General features: G+C 38.8%; 1 protein-coding gene across 2 annotated transcripts in view; it reads left to right on the forward strand.

Annotated features, from left to right (window-relative positions):
- Positions 1-710: 710 nt before the first annotated feature.
- Positions 711-13,496, forward strand: part of PTER (phosphotriesterase related) — a 43,597-nt gene continuing 30,811 nt past the window's right edge. For both annotated transcript variants that reach the window (XM_090266566.1, XM_090266564.1), the window contains exon 1: positions 711-859. The gene's annotated coding sequence lies outside the window, so the exon portion shown is untranslated. The remainder of the gene's footprint in view (positions 860-13,496) is intronic.

Genomic DNA, 13,496 nt, shown 5'->3' on the forward strand with positions numbered 1-13,496 from the left:
ACAAATCTGTCCTAGATCCCATTGTAGTGAACCCATTTTCAGGAGTGAAAATAAGCTGTTTGCTACTTTATTTGTAGTGCATCACTTATTAGCTTTCTTAAAAAGAGGTTTCTGTGTCACATGCGACACTCTCTAAGGACTAGGCCAAACTTGTTATCTTGCCTTCTTTTCTAGACTCAGTAAGAAAAGTGATCTTAAAGCAAATTTTCTCAAACCTGAGGATCCACCAAGTCACAACAAAATTTTTGATTTTGTGTTTTCATTTTTGTGATTATCTAAATAATTTTAAGTATATTTTGTGTCACTATGAACATCTGACAATCAAATATGGCCATAGGATTTCATTATTTGTATCTTAATTTGTTTTCCAGACTTCAGTGATATGAAATTATTGCTTAAAATAACAGCATTTATCTGTTTATGATTTTTTCACATTAGGATCTGTTTCCCTGGGAGTCATGAGTATATTTTCCAAGATGTCAGGAGGTGGTTGGATTGAAAGTGTGGTGTCATAGTCCTGTAAAGTGGTTTGGGCCCTTTCATTTCCTTTATAAGAAGCGGAGTTGGTTTATCAACTAGATCACATATGATAATTGCATGTATGTTGGTTGTTCAGAGGCTGACTTTAGAGTCTGTACTACTATCCTAAGGGTAGAACTAAAGGTCAGGACTGGATCAGTTTTCTACTCTTTCTCATTTTGTCTAGCCCTGCAATTTGTACTGTGTCTCCAACATACCCAATACAACCTCCTTCAGACTGGTGCCCACTCATGCTCTTGAGCTGAGGGAAGCATGGGAATATAGGGAATGAAGCTGTGGAGAGAGGTCAGCCATGCCCTGAGGAACCAATCACATTAAGGTAAGAGATTATGGATCATACAACCTGGGATTCTCGTTCTGTGTTCCTTTGTAAGAAAAGGGTGATGTACATTTTCTTTGTTGTACATTTTAGGTGCTATTTAACAAGTGTTGGTAGAGCCCTGGCCAGGTGGCTCAGTAGGTTGGAGCATAGTCCCATGTACATCAAAATGTTGTGGATTTGATCCTTGATCAGGGCACATACCTAGGTTGTGAGTTCAGTCCTTGATTGGGGCCCCTATGGGATTGCTCTCTTTCACATCCATGTTTCTCTCTCTCCCTCTTCGTCTCTCACTAAAAATCAATAAAAACCTATCCTCAGGTGAGGAGCAAAGAAAAAAAAAATGTTGGTTGACTCTCAATGGAAAAACCTATGGATTTTATACCTTTTTTTTTCTTTTTACCGTCTCCCAAGGGATGCTTACATGACTTACAGCAGTGTATTCTGCCTTCAGTTAAAATGGAAGATAGCGCATCATCCCTGTCTGAATAATGACATCATCTCCTCATTGGTGAAATGAGAACAATAAGAAAAAGAGTGGATTTCTTCCTATGTTCTGAGGTCCATCTTCTACTTGGATACTTTTCAGTGACTCACCTTCTGCTGATCCCTTGCTTACTTCACAGGGACATTAGGAGATTTAATTAAAGTGTGTAGAATGCCTTAAGCTCGTCAGAGAAACACACAGCATTTTTATTGTAGATAATGCTTTCAAATTCCATAATCTCCTGAAGGTAATGAAACCAGCAATATAGGAAGCTGGGGCTTCAGCAGAGTTAGCATTTTATGAAGACACAGTCATACAATGTTATATGAATAGCAGTCATCATGGGTTTGAGAGTCCAGAGTTCAATTACTGTGAACTTTCTTAATAGTAAATATTTTGATTTAATTTTTCCCATCAATAAATAATACATTGAAGTGATAAATAAGTATTCAAGTCAAGCTGACTTTAATCAGCTCTTCAGACATTTTAATTTTATTTTCAAACCATGATTATGAAAAGTACTTTCCAGAGCTATCATTGTTAACACTTTTGTAAGTTCGAGGAGGAAAAAAGGAGAGTTTTGTTTTAGTCTTCCGTTGCCCTGAAATGTGGTCCTACTCTTAAAATCCCTAAAGAACAATGAAAAGTGCTTTAATTTCCTGACTCATCCCCCAGTCTTCTGTCTCCAGCGTGCAGCCTGTACTCAAACTACCCATTTAACTACTATCATCCTAATACAGAGCTCATCCTCTGGGGCCAGCCCATGCGTCAGTATTTTCCCCTGTAGACGTACAGTACAATTTCTATGAGCCTCTACAGATGGCTTACAAATTCTGAAACACGCTCTTCATTGTTCACGCCACCAGAATGCCTCCTTGTAAAAATCCTCCAAATATTTTGTGGCCTCTCTAAACACCATCTTTTCCAGGAAGCCTTCCCAGTCCCTCTGGTATTGGTGAACCTCGTCCAGGTGCAACTCTTCAAAGCACTTGCTTTCTGACTCTTATCTAACACTTCCTGCACTCTGCTTTATGTGATAGGTGTCCCACTGACATATAAAAAATATCAATCGTGCATCGAATGCTCACCATGTGCCAAGCACTGTGTTGGGGGCTTTTCTGCTTCCTGTGGCAAGACTTTCTTTTTCATCTTTGTTTCTTGTAGTATCATGCTTTGGACATAGTAGATCCTTAGCAAACGTTTGTCACACTGAATTAAAACATATTCAGGTGAAACCTGTGGGTGCCTGGAAAGCAGATTTCTTTATATTGTCCTACTATACTCTGAGAATATAAGACTCATGCTATCCCCTCAGACTTATAAATCAAAGCAGCTTTTCAAGAAGAATAACAATAGCTGGTCATAAGCCTATAAAGAGGCCATGATGCTCATGAAAACACAAGATTGCTTTTAACTGGAAGTGCATTTCATCAGTGTGGAGCTGAAGGGTGGATAGAACAAAAATTGTTCTTTGGTTGAACAGGTACCTATTGACAATGTTCTTCCTTGCTCACATAGCTCAGAGTTGGTACCTATTCCTTGCTCACATAGCTCAGAGTTGGTACCTATTTCTCTGTGTGTGGAATGGGATTAAAGTGGTTATCAGAACAAAAGCTAGTTCTACACTGCAGCTCTCCTTTTGATCAAGCATGGGTGGCATTTCTCCTTCAGGTGTCTGGGTAGCAGCAGTCATACTTGGAAGCCACTAGAACATGACAAGGAGGGCTAGAATCAGGCTGGAGGAGCTCTCCTTGCAGTGACTCTCTGCCTTTTTTCTGTGTGATTACCATTTTTCATACCAAACACAGTAGGCCTGACAATTCAAAAGCATGCATGCAGCACTGATTCTTTTTAACTGAATTAGTTAAGCAAGGTAGTAAAAGTCAAGACTTTTCCAAGAGAGTCTGCCATAATGGTCTTCAAAATAAGGAACCTGAGATGATTTTGTGGGAAGTACCTTTTAGATACAGAGTCATCCATGCAACTGAAATGCTCTCTGTGATTTCAAGGAAAATAGTTTAAAAATGAAACTGCCTTAAAAACAAATTAGTGTGGATGGTCTCTACATTTAAAAAATTAACCTAAGATTCATTATCCAGTGTTAGTCCTATAAAGGAATGACTACAGACACAAATCACCTGCAATAATTTTCCTACGTATTTTTAGTTTTCTGATTTATAGTTGGCTTTTACCAATTCCGATAGGAAATATCCTTAAAGATAGTCACATACTATTGTTTCATATGCTCAGGATCTTTGCTCTTATTTAAGGGAAAGTTTAGAAAGTAAAAAATCATAGGTATTCCTATATGATATTGTGTTGGATGCAGAATAATAGTCTAAAATGGAATGTTCACTGTCATTGGAGAGCCTGGAGTGTGAAAATACAATCAAGTTGTAAAAACAGACATGGCCTCAAAATTCAGAGCCCAAAAACTTCTGGGAAAACAATGTCCATGATTTCTAATGATTTTCAGCTGTTTTGACTCTGGGGAATACTGTGATATGCCATAAAAGGAGTGTGCCATGATTTCAGTATTATCAGAAATATATTGAATAAATATTCCAGGACAATTTTTTTTAGCCCTTTGCTAGCAACTACTAAACTTTTTTTCCTTTCTGGTCCCGATTCTACTTACATTTCCATCAATAATCTCCTAGCTCCTGCTTTACTGTTTGTTTTCTTCACTGTTATGTGTCTTTCCTGTGAGTTACCTCAAATCCTTTGTGGAATAGGCTGGATTAAAACAAGCAAACAAAGAAATGTTAATTAAGTACTGATTTCGTGCCAGGCACTGCTGGGGCTGAGGTCTGAGGGAAGAGACATGGACTTTGCCCTCAAGGACCTCAATGTCTTGTGGAAAGAGACATTAACATAAGAGGTGAGTTTCAAGGTTAAACTTGAAGTGCTAGGAGGGAACCTAGAATCAGCATCTTATCCAGATTGCTGGAACAATAAGGAATAACATCAAGAAAAGATTCTAATTAGAAATGGTGCCAAAGCCCCACCCTGAAGGTCCAGCAGAAGTCAGCTGGGAGAGGAAAAGGGTTGCAGAGGCAGAGTGGGAGCAAGCTGGGTTTGTAAAGCTGAGGAAAAGAAAAAGAGGTAGAAACACAATCGAAGACATGAGACCAGTGCAGACATGTTGAGTCCAGAGAAGGATAGGCACTTCCACACAGCTGGAGCCACCAAGCTCCAGGTTCAGATTTATTTCTTAATATTTGCAGGAGGACAACAAAAGAGATGCATCCAGGTCTGTGTTTTAGAAAGAGCCCTCCATAGGCATGGTGAAGGCAGATCAGAAAGGCAGAGGACAAGTTTAGAAGCTCTTACTGTGATCCATGTACAAGATGATGATGATTCCAACTAAGGTAGTGGCTATGAGGATGAAGAGGAGAAGATGAACTCAAGAGCTATGAAAGTGGTAGGATTTAGGCCATTTAGAAATCAAGTACTTGTGGGTAAGGCAGGAGTCTTTGATGAAATTTGGGTTATTTTTTTTTTACATAGGCAATGTAAAAAATAAATGTAGAGATAGTGTCAGAGAAAAGGCAGAAAATGCAGACATCTAAATTCTGTCTGAGGACTAAATACGGTGACTCATGTAAATTGCCACATGCTGTACTTGGCATGAAGTACTTATCCAATAAGGTTTCTGTTGTCATTGTAATCATAGGCTAAGCCGATCTGATTAACCCTAATAGAACCTTCTGTGAATTGCTGATCATAATCATATTTGGCATTCTCTGAGCAGACCCAGGTTCAAATTGCAACCCTCCAGCTCTATGATGCTAGACATGTTTCTTCACTTTTCTTGGCTTCAGTTTCTTTATATAATATCAACCTAGTAGCATTTCAGTGAGAATTTGAGATAAGAAATATAAAGTGCTTTTGTAGCACCTGATACTGAGTAGGAGTTCAGTACATGGTAGTTTAGTAAATGAATAAATGGCATTATTGTTTGTTCCCACCCCCGAAATGGGGGTGGGGGGTTCTCTCTTATTTATCTTTGCATCTCCCATAGGCTCTACCTGCCTTCTGCCAGGCCTTTATACTTAAGGGATACCCCCCAAATATGTATTGAATCTATGATAACTGTTTTTATTTAATCTTTCTATTGTTTTTCGGCTAACCTGACAAAGACCGTTAACCCTCCTTAAAGAAAGGATTCTCTTTATGTTTTGTTCTTATATGGTTTATCTTTATTTAAGTTTTATTTTGTTTGATCCTTCTTTTTTCCCTTATAAATAATGACCCATACTTCATAATTTCTAACACTTTCCTATGAAACATCTCCTTGACAATCCCCATCTGTGTGCCTACCCCACACAGGACTGTATCCAATACGGGAATCTTGATCCTTGTGTGGTTTGACTGTGATAAAAATTACTCAGGCTGCTGAACCTTTGCCAGAGTTCTTACTGGGCTCCAGGATCTCCATTCGAGTCTGGATCAGTCCATGACGGACTCAGTCAAACAGCTTGAATTTTATCAAAGTGAACCATAGCCACCTCGAAGGCATGAAATTTGAACAGAAATATTTGCACACAAACAATATAAAATCTTGGGCATGACTGGCAAATTAGCAATTATGTAATAATAAAAAAGAATTTGAAATAGCTCTTGGAGTTCATACATCTTTGCCTGCCTGTGTGTTTTAGTTGGAGGTTTCAAAATCTATATTCTATTATTTTACATGTGACATTCATATACACCCTGGCTGGTTTGGCTCAGTGGATTGAGCGTCGGCCTGCAAGCTAAGTGTCGCTGGTTCGATCTTCCAGTCAGGGCACATCAGAGAAGGAAAACCCTGACTCCAAAAAACCTCCGCTGCCTTGCGGCATACCTCTTCAGGGGAAAGGCTAAGGGAGTAAACCCCGACAGAAAATCCGGAGCCGGAGTCCCTAAGGCGGTTTGACGTTGTAGTCAACACCGGCAAGTCCTGCGGCGCACCTGAAGCCAAGCTGTATTGACTCCGTCTTTCCCTTGGATCCTTCAGCTGCGAAGAGAGGGGGGGTCTGCTGCATGGGCAACAGCAGACCCTCCATATCACCCTGCCCAGGCTCTGTAGCTTCAGCTTCACTGGAGAGGACACTCCAGCGTCATCGCAAGATGTCGATTCAACATGGGAGGAGACAGATACCGTGTCACTCCCGAGTCGGACTGCACAGCCATTCTCGGCGGTGCAGATAGACTCTTAAGAAGCTACACCATCGTCTCTCGAGACGGACGGCTGCCGACGACGACGACGACGACGACATTCGTATAAGCATCAGATAGGTTTACACTGGTAACATTGATCTTTTCCCATTTTATTCCCTTTTATTAATTATAGATGAAATAGATAAACATAAAAAACTGGGAAATACATTAACTTGTGATGAAGAAAAAATATATCTATCTCTCTTCCTTCTACCACCAAAAGATACAAGTAACATTTTAGTATTTCTACTTAAACTCTACATGAATTTATAATGCTTTAAATAGTTTCGTATTTTGATTTCTCACATGTTATAATAAGGACATTTCCCTCCATCATTAAATAGTTTATGAAAGAATAACTTGAATGCTTGCATAATATTCCATCATATATATAAACAGTTCCATGTTATAAAATATTTTGGTCTCTATTTTAAATAATGCCATAATGAAATCTTTGTGCATAAATAATTTTTATGTGTCTAAGTATTTCCTTAAAACAGATTCCCAGTGGCAAAATAGCATTTCAGGATTTCAGATGTGTACTATTAAACTGATTTTTCAGAAAAATTAGGCAAATTTGCATTTTTTGCCAGTATTGTTTATAAGGAGGGACATCATATCACCACACTCTATGGTCTTGCTTATCTTTCACAAACCAATCAGTGAACTGGTTGGGATTTTTTTTAGGTATAATTGACAATATTATATTAGTATTAAGTGTCTCCTACGTGATGCTTTCTGTTGGATGCCCACAGCGTGACCATGTCTGTTAACTTTGAGGACTAAGTTGCCATTTAAATGAACAGCTTTCTTTCTGAAGTGTGAAACTAGATTTGTGTTCGTGATTAATTCCAAATGGTTAGTTGATGTTGCCTATGTTTCAAGTGTAACCTTAAATATATTATACATTTTCAATGTTTTACTGGTTAGCACTGTTACACAAAACTGAAATCAAGTGTCCATCTCTGCCATGTTTGGGGCTTAAGTGGCAGTAGTAATTCCAAATAAATATCTTAGTTATTTGGTATTTGGGCATTTGGACAGTATTCCATTATGTTGTATCCTCTGGAAATTATTTTTTTAAAAAGACATCATGATTTAGGTTTTATTTTTAAGCTTGAGAATTTTATGTATGTAGCCACTGCTCTCTTAACTTATCACTAAGAACATGTAATTTCAACTAGACTGAGACATTTGTTTGCATATAAAAGAAAACGTAATTATTTGTGGATATTTTAATCAAATGGGATTTGAAGTCTTTTATATATTACGTTCCTGTTTTACTTGCACACTTCAACAACAAATAGAATTTTAAATCTTATCGTAATTTCAGATTTATAGTAAATTTTACTTTATTCATTTTAGAACAAAACTTTTGGTTCTTCCACTCATTCTTTAATTAAGGCATAAATTAATTACAGTTGACCCTTGAACAACATGAGTTTTGAAATGTGTGGATCCACTTATATGAGGATTTGTTTTCAATAAATATACAGTTGGCCTCCTGTATTCACAGTTTTGCATCCTTGGGTTCCCAACTGTGGATCCAAAATATTGTTTTCATTCCTGGTTGGTTGAATCCAAGGGTGCAGAGGGTCGACTGTACACATTGTTCTACATCATTTTATATGAGGAATTTGAGCCTTGGGAATTTTGGTGTCTGTAGGGGTCATGGAAGCAACCTACCTGTGATACCCAGGGACAAATTTGTTAAGTTTTAGGGCAGTCAAAAGTTAAAAGTGGATTTTCAACTGTGTGGGAGTCTGTACTCCTAACCCTCATATTGTTCAAGTGTCAACTATACTTTCTCTCTACTCAGTTTACTTCAGCTTCACAGATGCAAACCAAATACTAGATACTATATAAGTATAGAGGACAAAAGAGAGACCCTTCATCCCCCTCCTACACACACACATAGTCAAACAGAGACAAATCACTTAATAGACTATCTAGGTACAAAGGGACATGTTCCGTGATATGCTGTTTAATCTCATTATATGATATCTACAATATGAGTGCCCCTAGCCTCAGTTTACAGGTTCCTTAGATAAACCAGATCTATATACTAATAAACTGACCACTCAAAAGTGAATTTCCATTCAAGCATTTCTATTTCCTTGATACTAATTCCCATTCCTGCCTAGCATCTCAGCATCTCTTTGTCTAGCTCTGGTTGACTGCTGTAGATATTCATAAATATCAAGTAATAGGATGTTAAATAATATTGAAAATTTCTTTAAGAAAGATGCAGTTTGTCATGAAGTTGGTGAAAGTGATATTGGAGAAAGTCCCATGAGAAGGTGACAGAGTTAGACCCTTATAACCCAAGAAGAGACATTGGCATGGAAAGTATCAGGATATGTGCTTCCAAAGAGAATAAGTTGTGTAACAACTGGTTAATAGAGGACCTTGGTGAAATAACCTTTTTCATCACTGAGGTTTAAAAGTCAAGTAAAGGGTGTCATATTATATAATTTTGTCCCCCCCCACCCAAATCCAACATTCAGTTAATACTTTGTTCTAACAATCAATATGGATTTATAATTATGACTTGTTTTTATCATGTTTATCTTATTTTTTTTATTTGAAATCTTAATCGAGTCCTTTAGATGTGACTGATTATTCAACGTTGTTCTCCATATATTTTGGTTATCTCTTGATGTGTAACAAACCATCCTCAAAACACTAGTTTCAAACAACAATGATTGATATTTTATTATCTCCCATAATTCTGTGGGCTGGCCAGACTCTGCTAGGTTGGCTGCAGCTAAGCCTACAGTCATGTGAAATCTTGGCTGGGTTAGAATGTTCAAGATAACTCATTCACTCTTCTGATATCGTCACAGGGCTAGCTATAGGCTGAGCTCAGTGGGGACCCTGAAGTGACTGGGGGCTATCCCTCTCCATGTGGTCTCAGGATCTCTCCTTTTCCACATGGAAGGGTAGCTAGACTTCCTACATTGCAGCTCACGGTTCCCCAAAGCACAAAACCAAAGGCCTTGGGTTCCAAGCTGACATATTGCAACACTTCTGCTCCATTCTATTGATTAAAGTGAGGCACAGGCCAGCTCAGGTCCATTGTGGAAGGGGACTGCACAAGGATTTGAGTATTGGAAGGTAGCATTCACCGAAAATCATCAATGGAGACCAGCTAACACACTGTGTTAAGCACATTCATTTAAAAAGGCATTATCCATTGGTAACAAGGACCTCCTATAGCTTTAATCACTTGGGTGGGTCATGTCCAAAGCCTAATGAGTTCCAAGGTCAATCGCAACAGTCAATGTGCTTTTAACAATCACAGGTCTCAAGTGAAGGAATTCATTTATAAGCAAAGTTAGAGCATCAGTTTGAGTCATAAACTTCAACCATTTACTAGTAGTGTTTTTAAAGAACAAGCTTAGGTTTATTTGCCTAAGGATATTCAGTGAATATTTGGAAAATAATTCAAAGTTTGGAGTTTAGTAATTCTGAACATTTATGATTTAGGTAGTGCTTTTACATATAATCTTACTTGTTTTTCATTCCAAATTTTATGCAGTAGATATTATTCCCATTCAGGTAAGGAAACTAATTTATTGTTAGCTTTTAAATTTTCTAGAGTTACACAGCTAGAAAACTTTGAGTCAGAACTCCAAGTTCAGGATTTCCTATCCCTCCTAGAGTTTTCTCTTAAACTTAGGAGGATCTACAACTTAAGTTCATTCATTTAATCTCTCTCTCTACATACATGTATATGTGCATCCACGTGCATATAAAGTATACATTTAAAAAACCATTCTTAAAGTGCAGCCTTCATTGAGACTCATAGCTGATGAATGAAATTCACTCTTTTTCTCTCTCATTACATGGATATATGTGTATGCACATGTATGTAAAATGTACATTTTAAAAATTGTACTTAAAGTACAGCCTTTGTTGATAGCAAATGAGCTATAGAAAGTCAATACTATCCCTTTCAAGTTAAAGGATATCACAGAAGCATGGATGCACAGATGTCATCTGGTTTGATCCCTTCATTTCAGAAAATGGGAAAATAGACTCAGAGTGGCTAAGTAACTTGCCCAAAGCCACACAGCTATTTAGTGGAAGAGCCAAGAGCTTTTGACTCTAACTCTACCATTCTTCCAACTAAACAAAGCCACCTTAAGAAAGCCTTTCAAATGAAATTGTGCAAGTAATACAGATATTTTATGTTTAAAAATATTAATTTGTGATTTACCAGGAATAAAAAATAATAGCTCTTTAATGACTAAATACAGTTAAGGACCAGTTGTACAGTTTGCTCAGAATAAGAGACAACCAACTCATTGCTAGGAATCAGTGGAAGAGAACATTCAGTTTATAAACAGTCAAGAATTTAATGTGAAGAATTCTTTATAGAGGAAAAGAAATTGTAACTGTTGTATCAACTAACTTGGTATAATGTTTCACTCCCAGGGCTATTATATGTGAATAGAAAAATTAAGGCATTTACATCTAATGTTCTCACAGCACTTCTCATGCTCAGGAGTGTGGAACCTTTTGAGAATGAGAAAGGCTTAGATATCTGGACTTCAGTTTTCCAAATGAAGAAAAACAAAGGTCAGTTCTCTAGACAGTGTTTTAGTAATATTGCACTTCTTTCAATTCTCGGGTGTTACTATGGTAGGTAGTGAGGGATGCTGCCGTTTGACCTGAGTAGAAGTAGTGGGCTTTTCCTCCCTCCCCTTCATCCCCTCTACTTTCCCTCCTTCTTTCCCTCCTCCTCCTCCTCCCTCTGACCATTTCTTTTATTAAGGAGAAAATATTTTCAGTTTGTTTACTAAACAGACTACAAATTCAAGAAGCCAGCACAGTCATGTACCACTAAAGGACAAGGGTACTTTCTGAGAAATACGTTGTTAGGTGATGTGTCATGGGAACAATATTGAGTGCACTTACAGAACACTGGATTGTACAGCCTACACACACCCATGTTATATAGTTGAGCCTATTGTTCCTAGGCTATAAGCCTGTGCAGCGTGTTACTGTACAAATATTCAGGAGATTAAATCAAGCACCAGAGAAAATAATGCAATCAAAAATCATGGTAAATGCAAAATGCATGAGACTGCTACCTGCATAATGGCATATTGTATTACAGCAAACTTTATTTTATATAAGTAGAAATAGTAGACTCTAATGATTAAAACTACTGTAGAGCAGGGATCTGGTCAAGATGGCAACATAGGCAGACACAGCTCATGTCCTCGCACAACCACATCAAACACAGCTAAAATGTAGAACAACCATCAGCCAGAACTATCAGAAATCAAGTTGAATGGGAATCTGACAACTATGGAATTAAAGAAACCACATCCATTGAGATGGGTAGGAGTAGCTCAGATGCAGAATGAGGTGGTCTCTCACCAATATGTGATGGATAAAAATTTGAGAGGGATATCTCATGAGTGAGGAGTCCCAGCCCCACACCAGGCCACTGAACCCAGGGTTCCAGGACTAGGAAGATAAGTCCTCAAAAACTTCTGGCTGCAAAAACCAGTGGGGATTGAGTCAGTGGAACAAACCACTGGAGCCCCAAGCAGTTCATCTTAAAGAATGCACACACAGACTCACTCTTTCTGAGCTCCAACACTGGGGTGGCATCATGAGAGTCATCAATGGCATGCAGGGAAAAACTGAAGTGTCTGGCATCAAGGTGAGCCAAGGCCATTGTCTCTTTTCTAAATCCTCCCTCCACAGAGCCAATTAGCTGGTGCCATATGAGACTACATTAACCTGGCTAACACTATTTGACCCACCTTGGATATCCCCAGAGACTCTGCTCCACCCAACTTATGGGCCCACCCAGGCTGCTTTCCCATATGAATGGTTGGTCTTGGCTCATGCATCACAGGTTCCTAAATCCTATCAAATAAGCAATAGCTGGCCTCATTGAGCTCCTCATACCACCAGCAGCCAGCTTAGACTCACAGCTTGGCTTCACCTGGGAATCTCTAAGCCTAGCACAAGTAACAGCCATCTCAGATTGCTTTATAGCTCAGGCAGGATGCCCCAAGCAAAACACAGGTGGGGAATGACCTTGATCTGCATCACCCAGTAAACCCCAGGGCCAGCACACCCAATGGACAGCTACAGACCATGTCAGAACACCACCACCCTGCGCCTACACCACTGATCCTGCATGGAGGGTGTAGGTGAGGGGTCAGTGGTCACAGCCAGTCCTTGCAGCTGACTGGCCTGCATAAATCCCTCCCATTGACCTGCCAACAGTTACCAAGGCTCAACTACAAGAGGAAGGTGTACTCAGCCCACATGAAAAGCACACCTTGAGTACCTGGCTTGGGTGATAGGGAGGCTGTGCCACTGGACACTACAAGACACCTACTACATTAGGCCATACTACCAAGACACGGATTCATGGCAGTTCTACCCAATACACAGAAACAAACAGGGAAGCTCTCAAATTGAGGAGGCAAAGAAATATGGCTCAAATGAAAGACAGAACGAAACCCAGAAAAAGAACTAAATGAAATGGAGATAGCCAACCTATCAGATGAAGAGTTCAAAACACTGGTGATCAGGATGCTCAGAGAAATGATTGAGTATGGCCACAAAATAAAGGAGGAAGTGAATGTTATACAACGTGAAGTAAAGACAAATATACAGGGAACCAACAGTGATAGGAAGTAAGATGATACTCAAATCATTGATTTGAAACAAAAGGAAGAAATAAACATTCACCTGGAACAGAGAAAAGGAATAAGAATTGAAAAAAATGAGGAGAGGATTAGGAACCTCTGGGACAACTTTAAACGTACCAACATCCAAATCATAGGGATTCCAGAAGGAGCAGAGGAAGAGAAATAAACTGAAAACTTATTTGAAAAAATAGTGAAAGAAAATCTTCTGGACTTCCAGCCAAGATGGAGGACTAGATAGATACGCTGGGTCTCCCTCAACAAC

Source organism: Furipterus horrens, unplaced genomic scaffold, assembly GCF_987537825.1.
Source record: "Furipterus horrens unplaced genomic scaffold, mFurHor1.1.pri manual_scaffold_2, whole genome shotgun sequence".
Taxonomy (NCBI): domain Eukaryota; kingdom Metazoa; phylum Chordata; class Mammalia; order Chiroptera; family Furipteridae; genus Furipterus; species Furipterus horrens.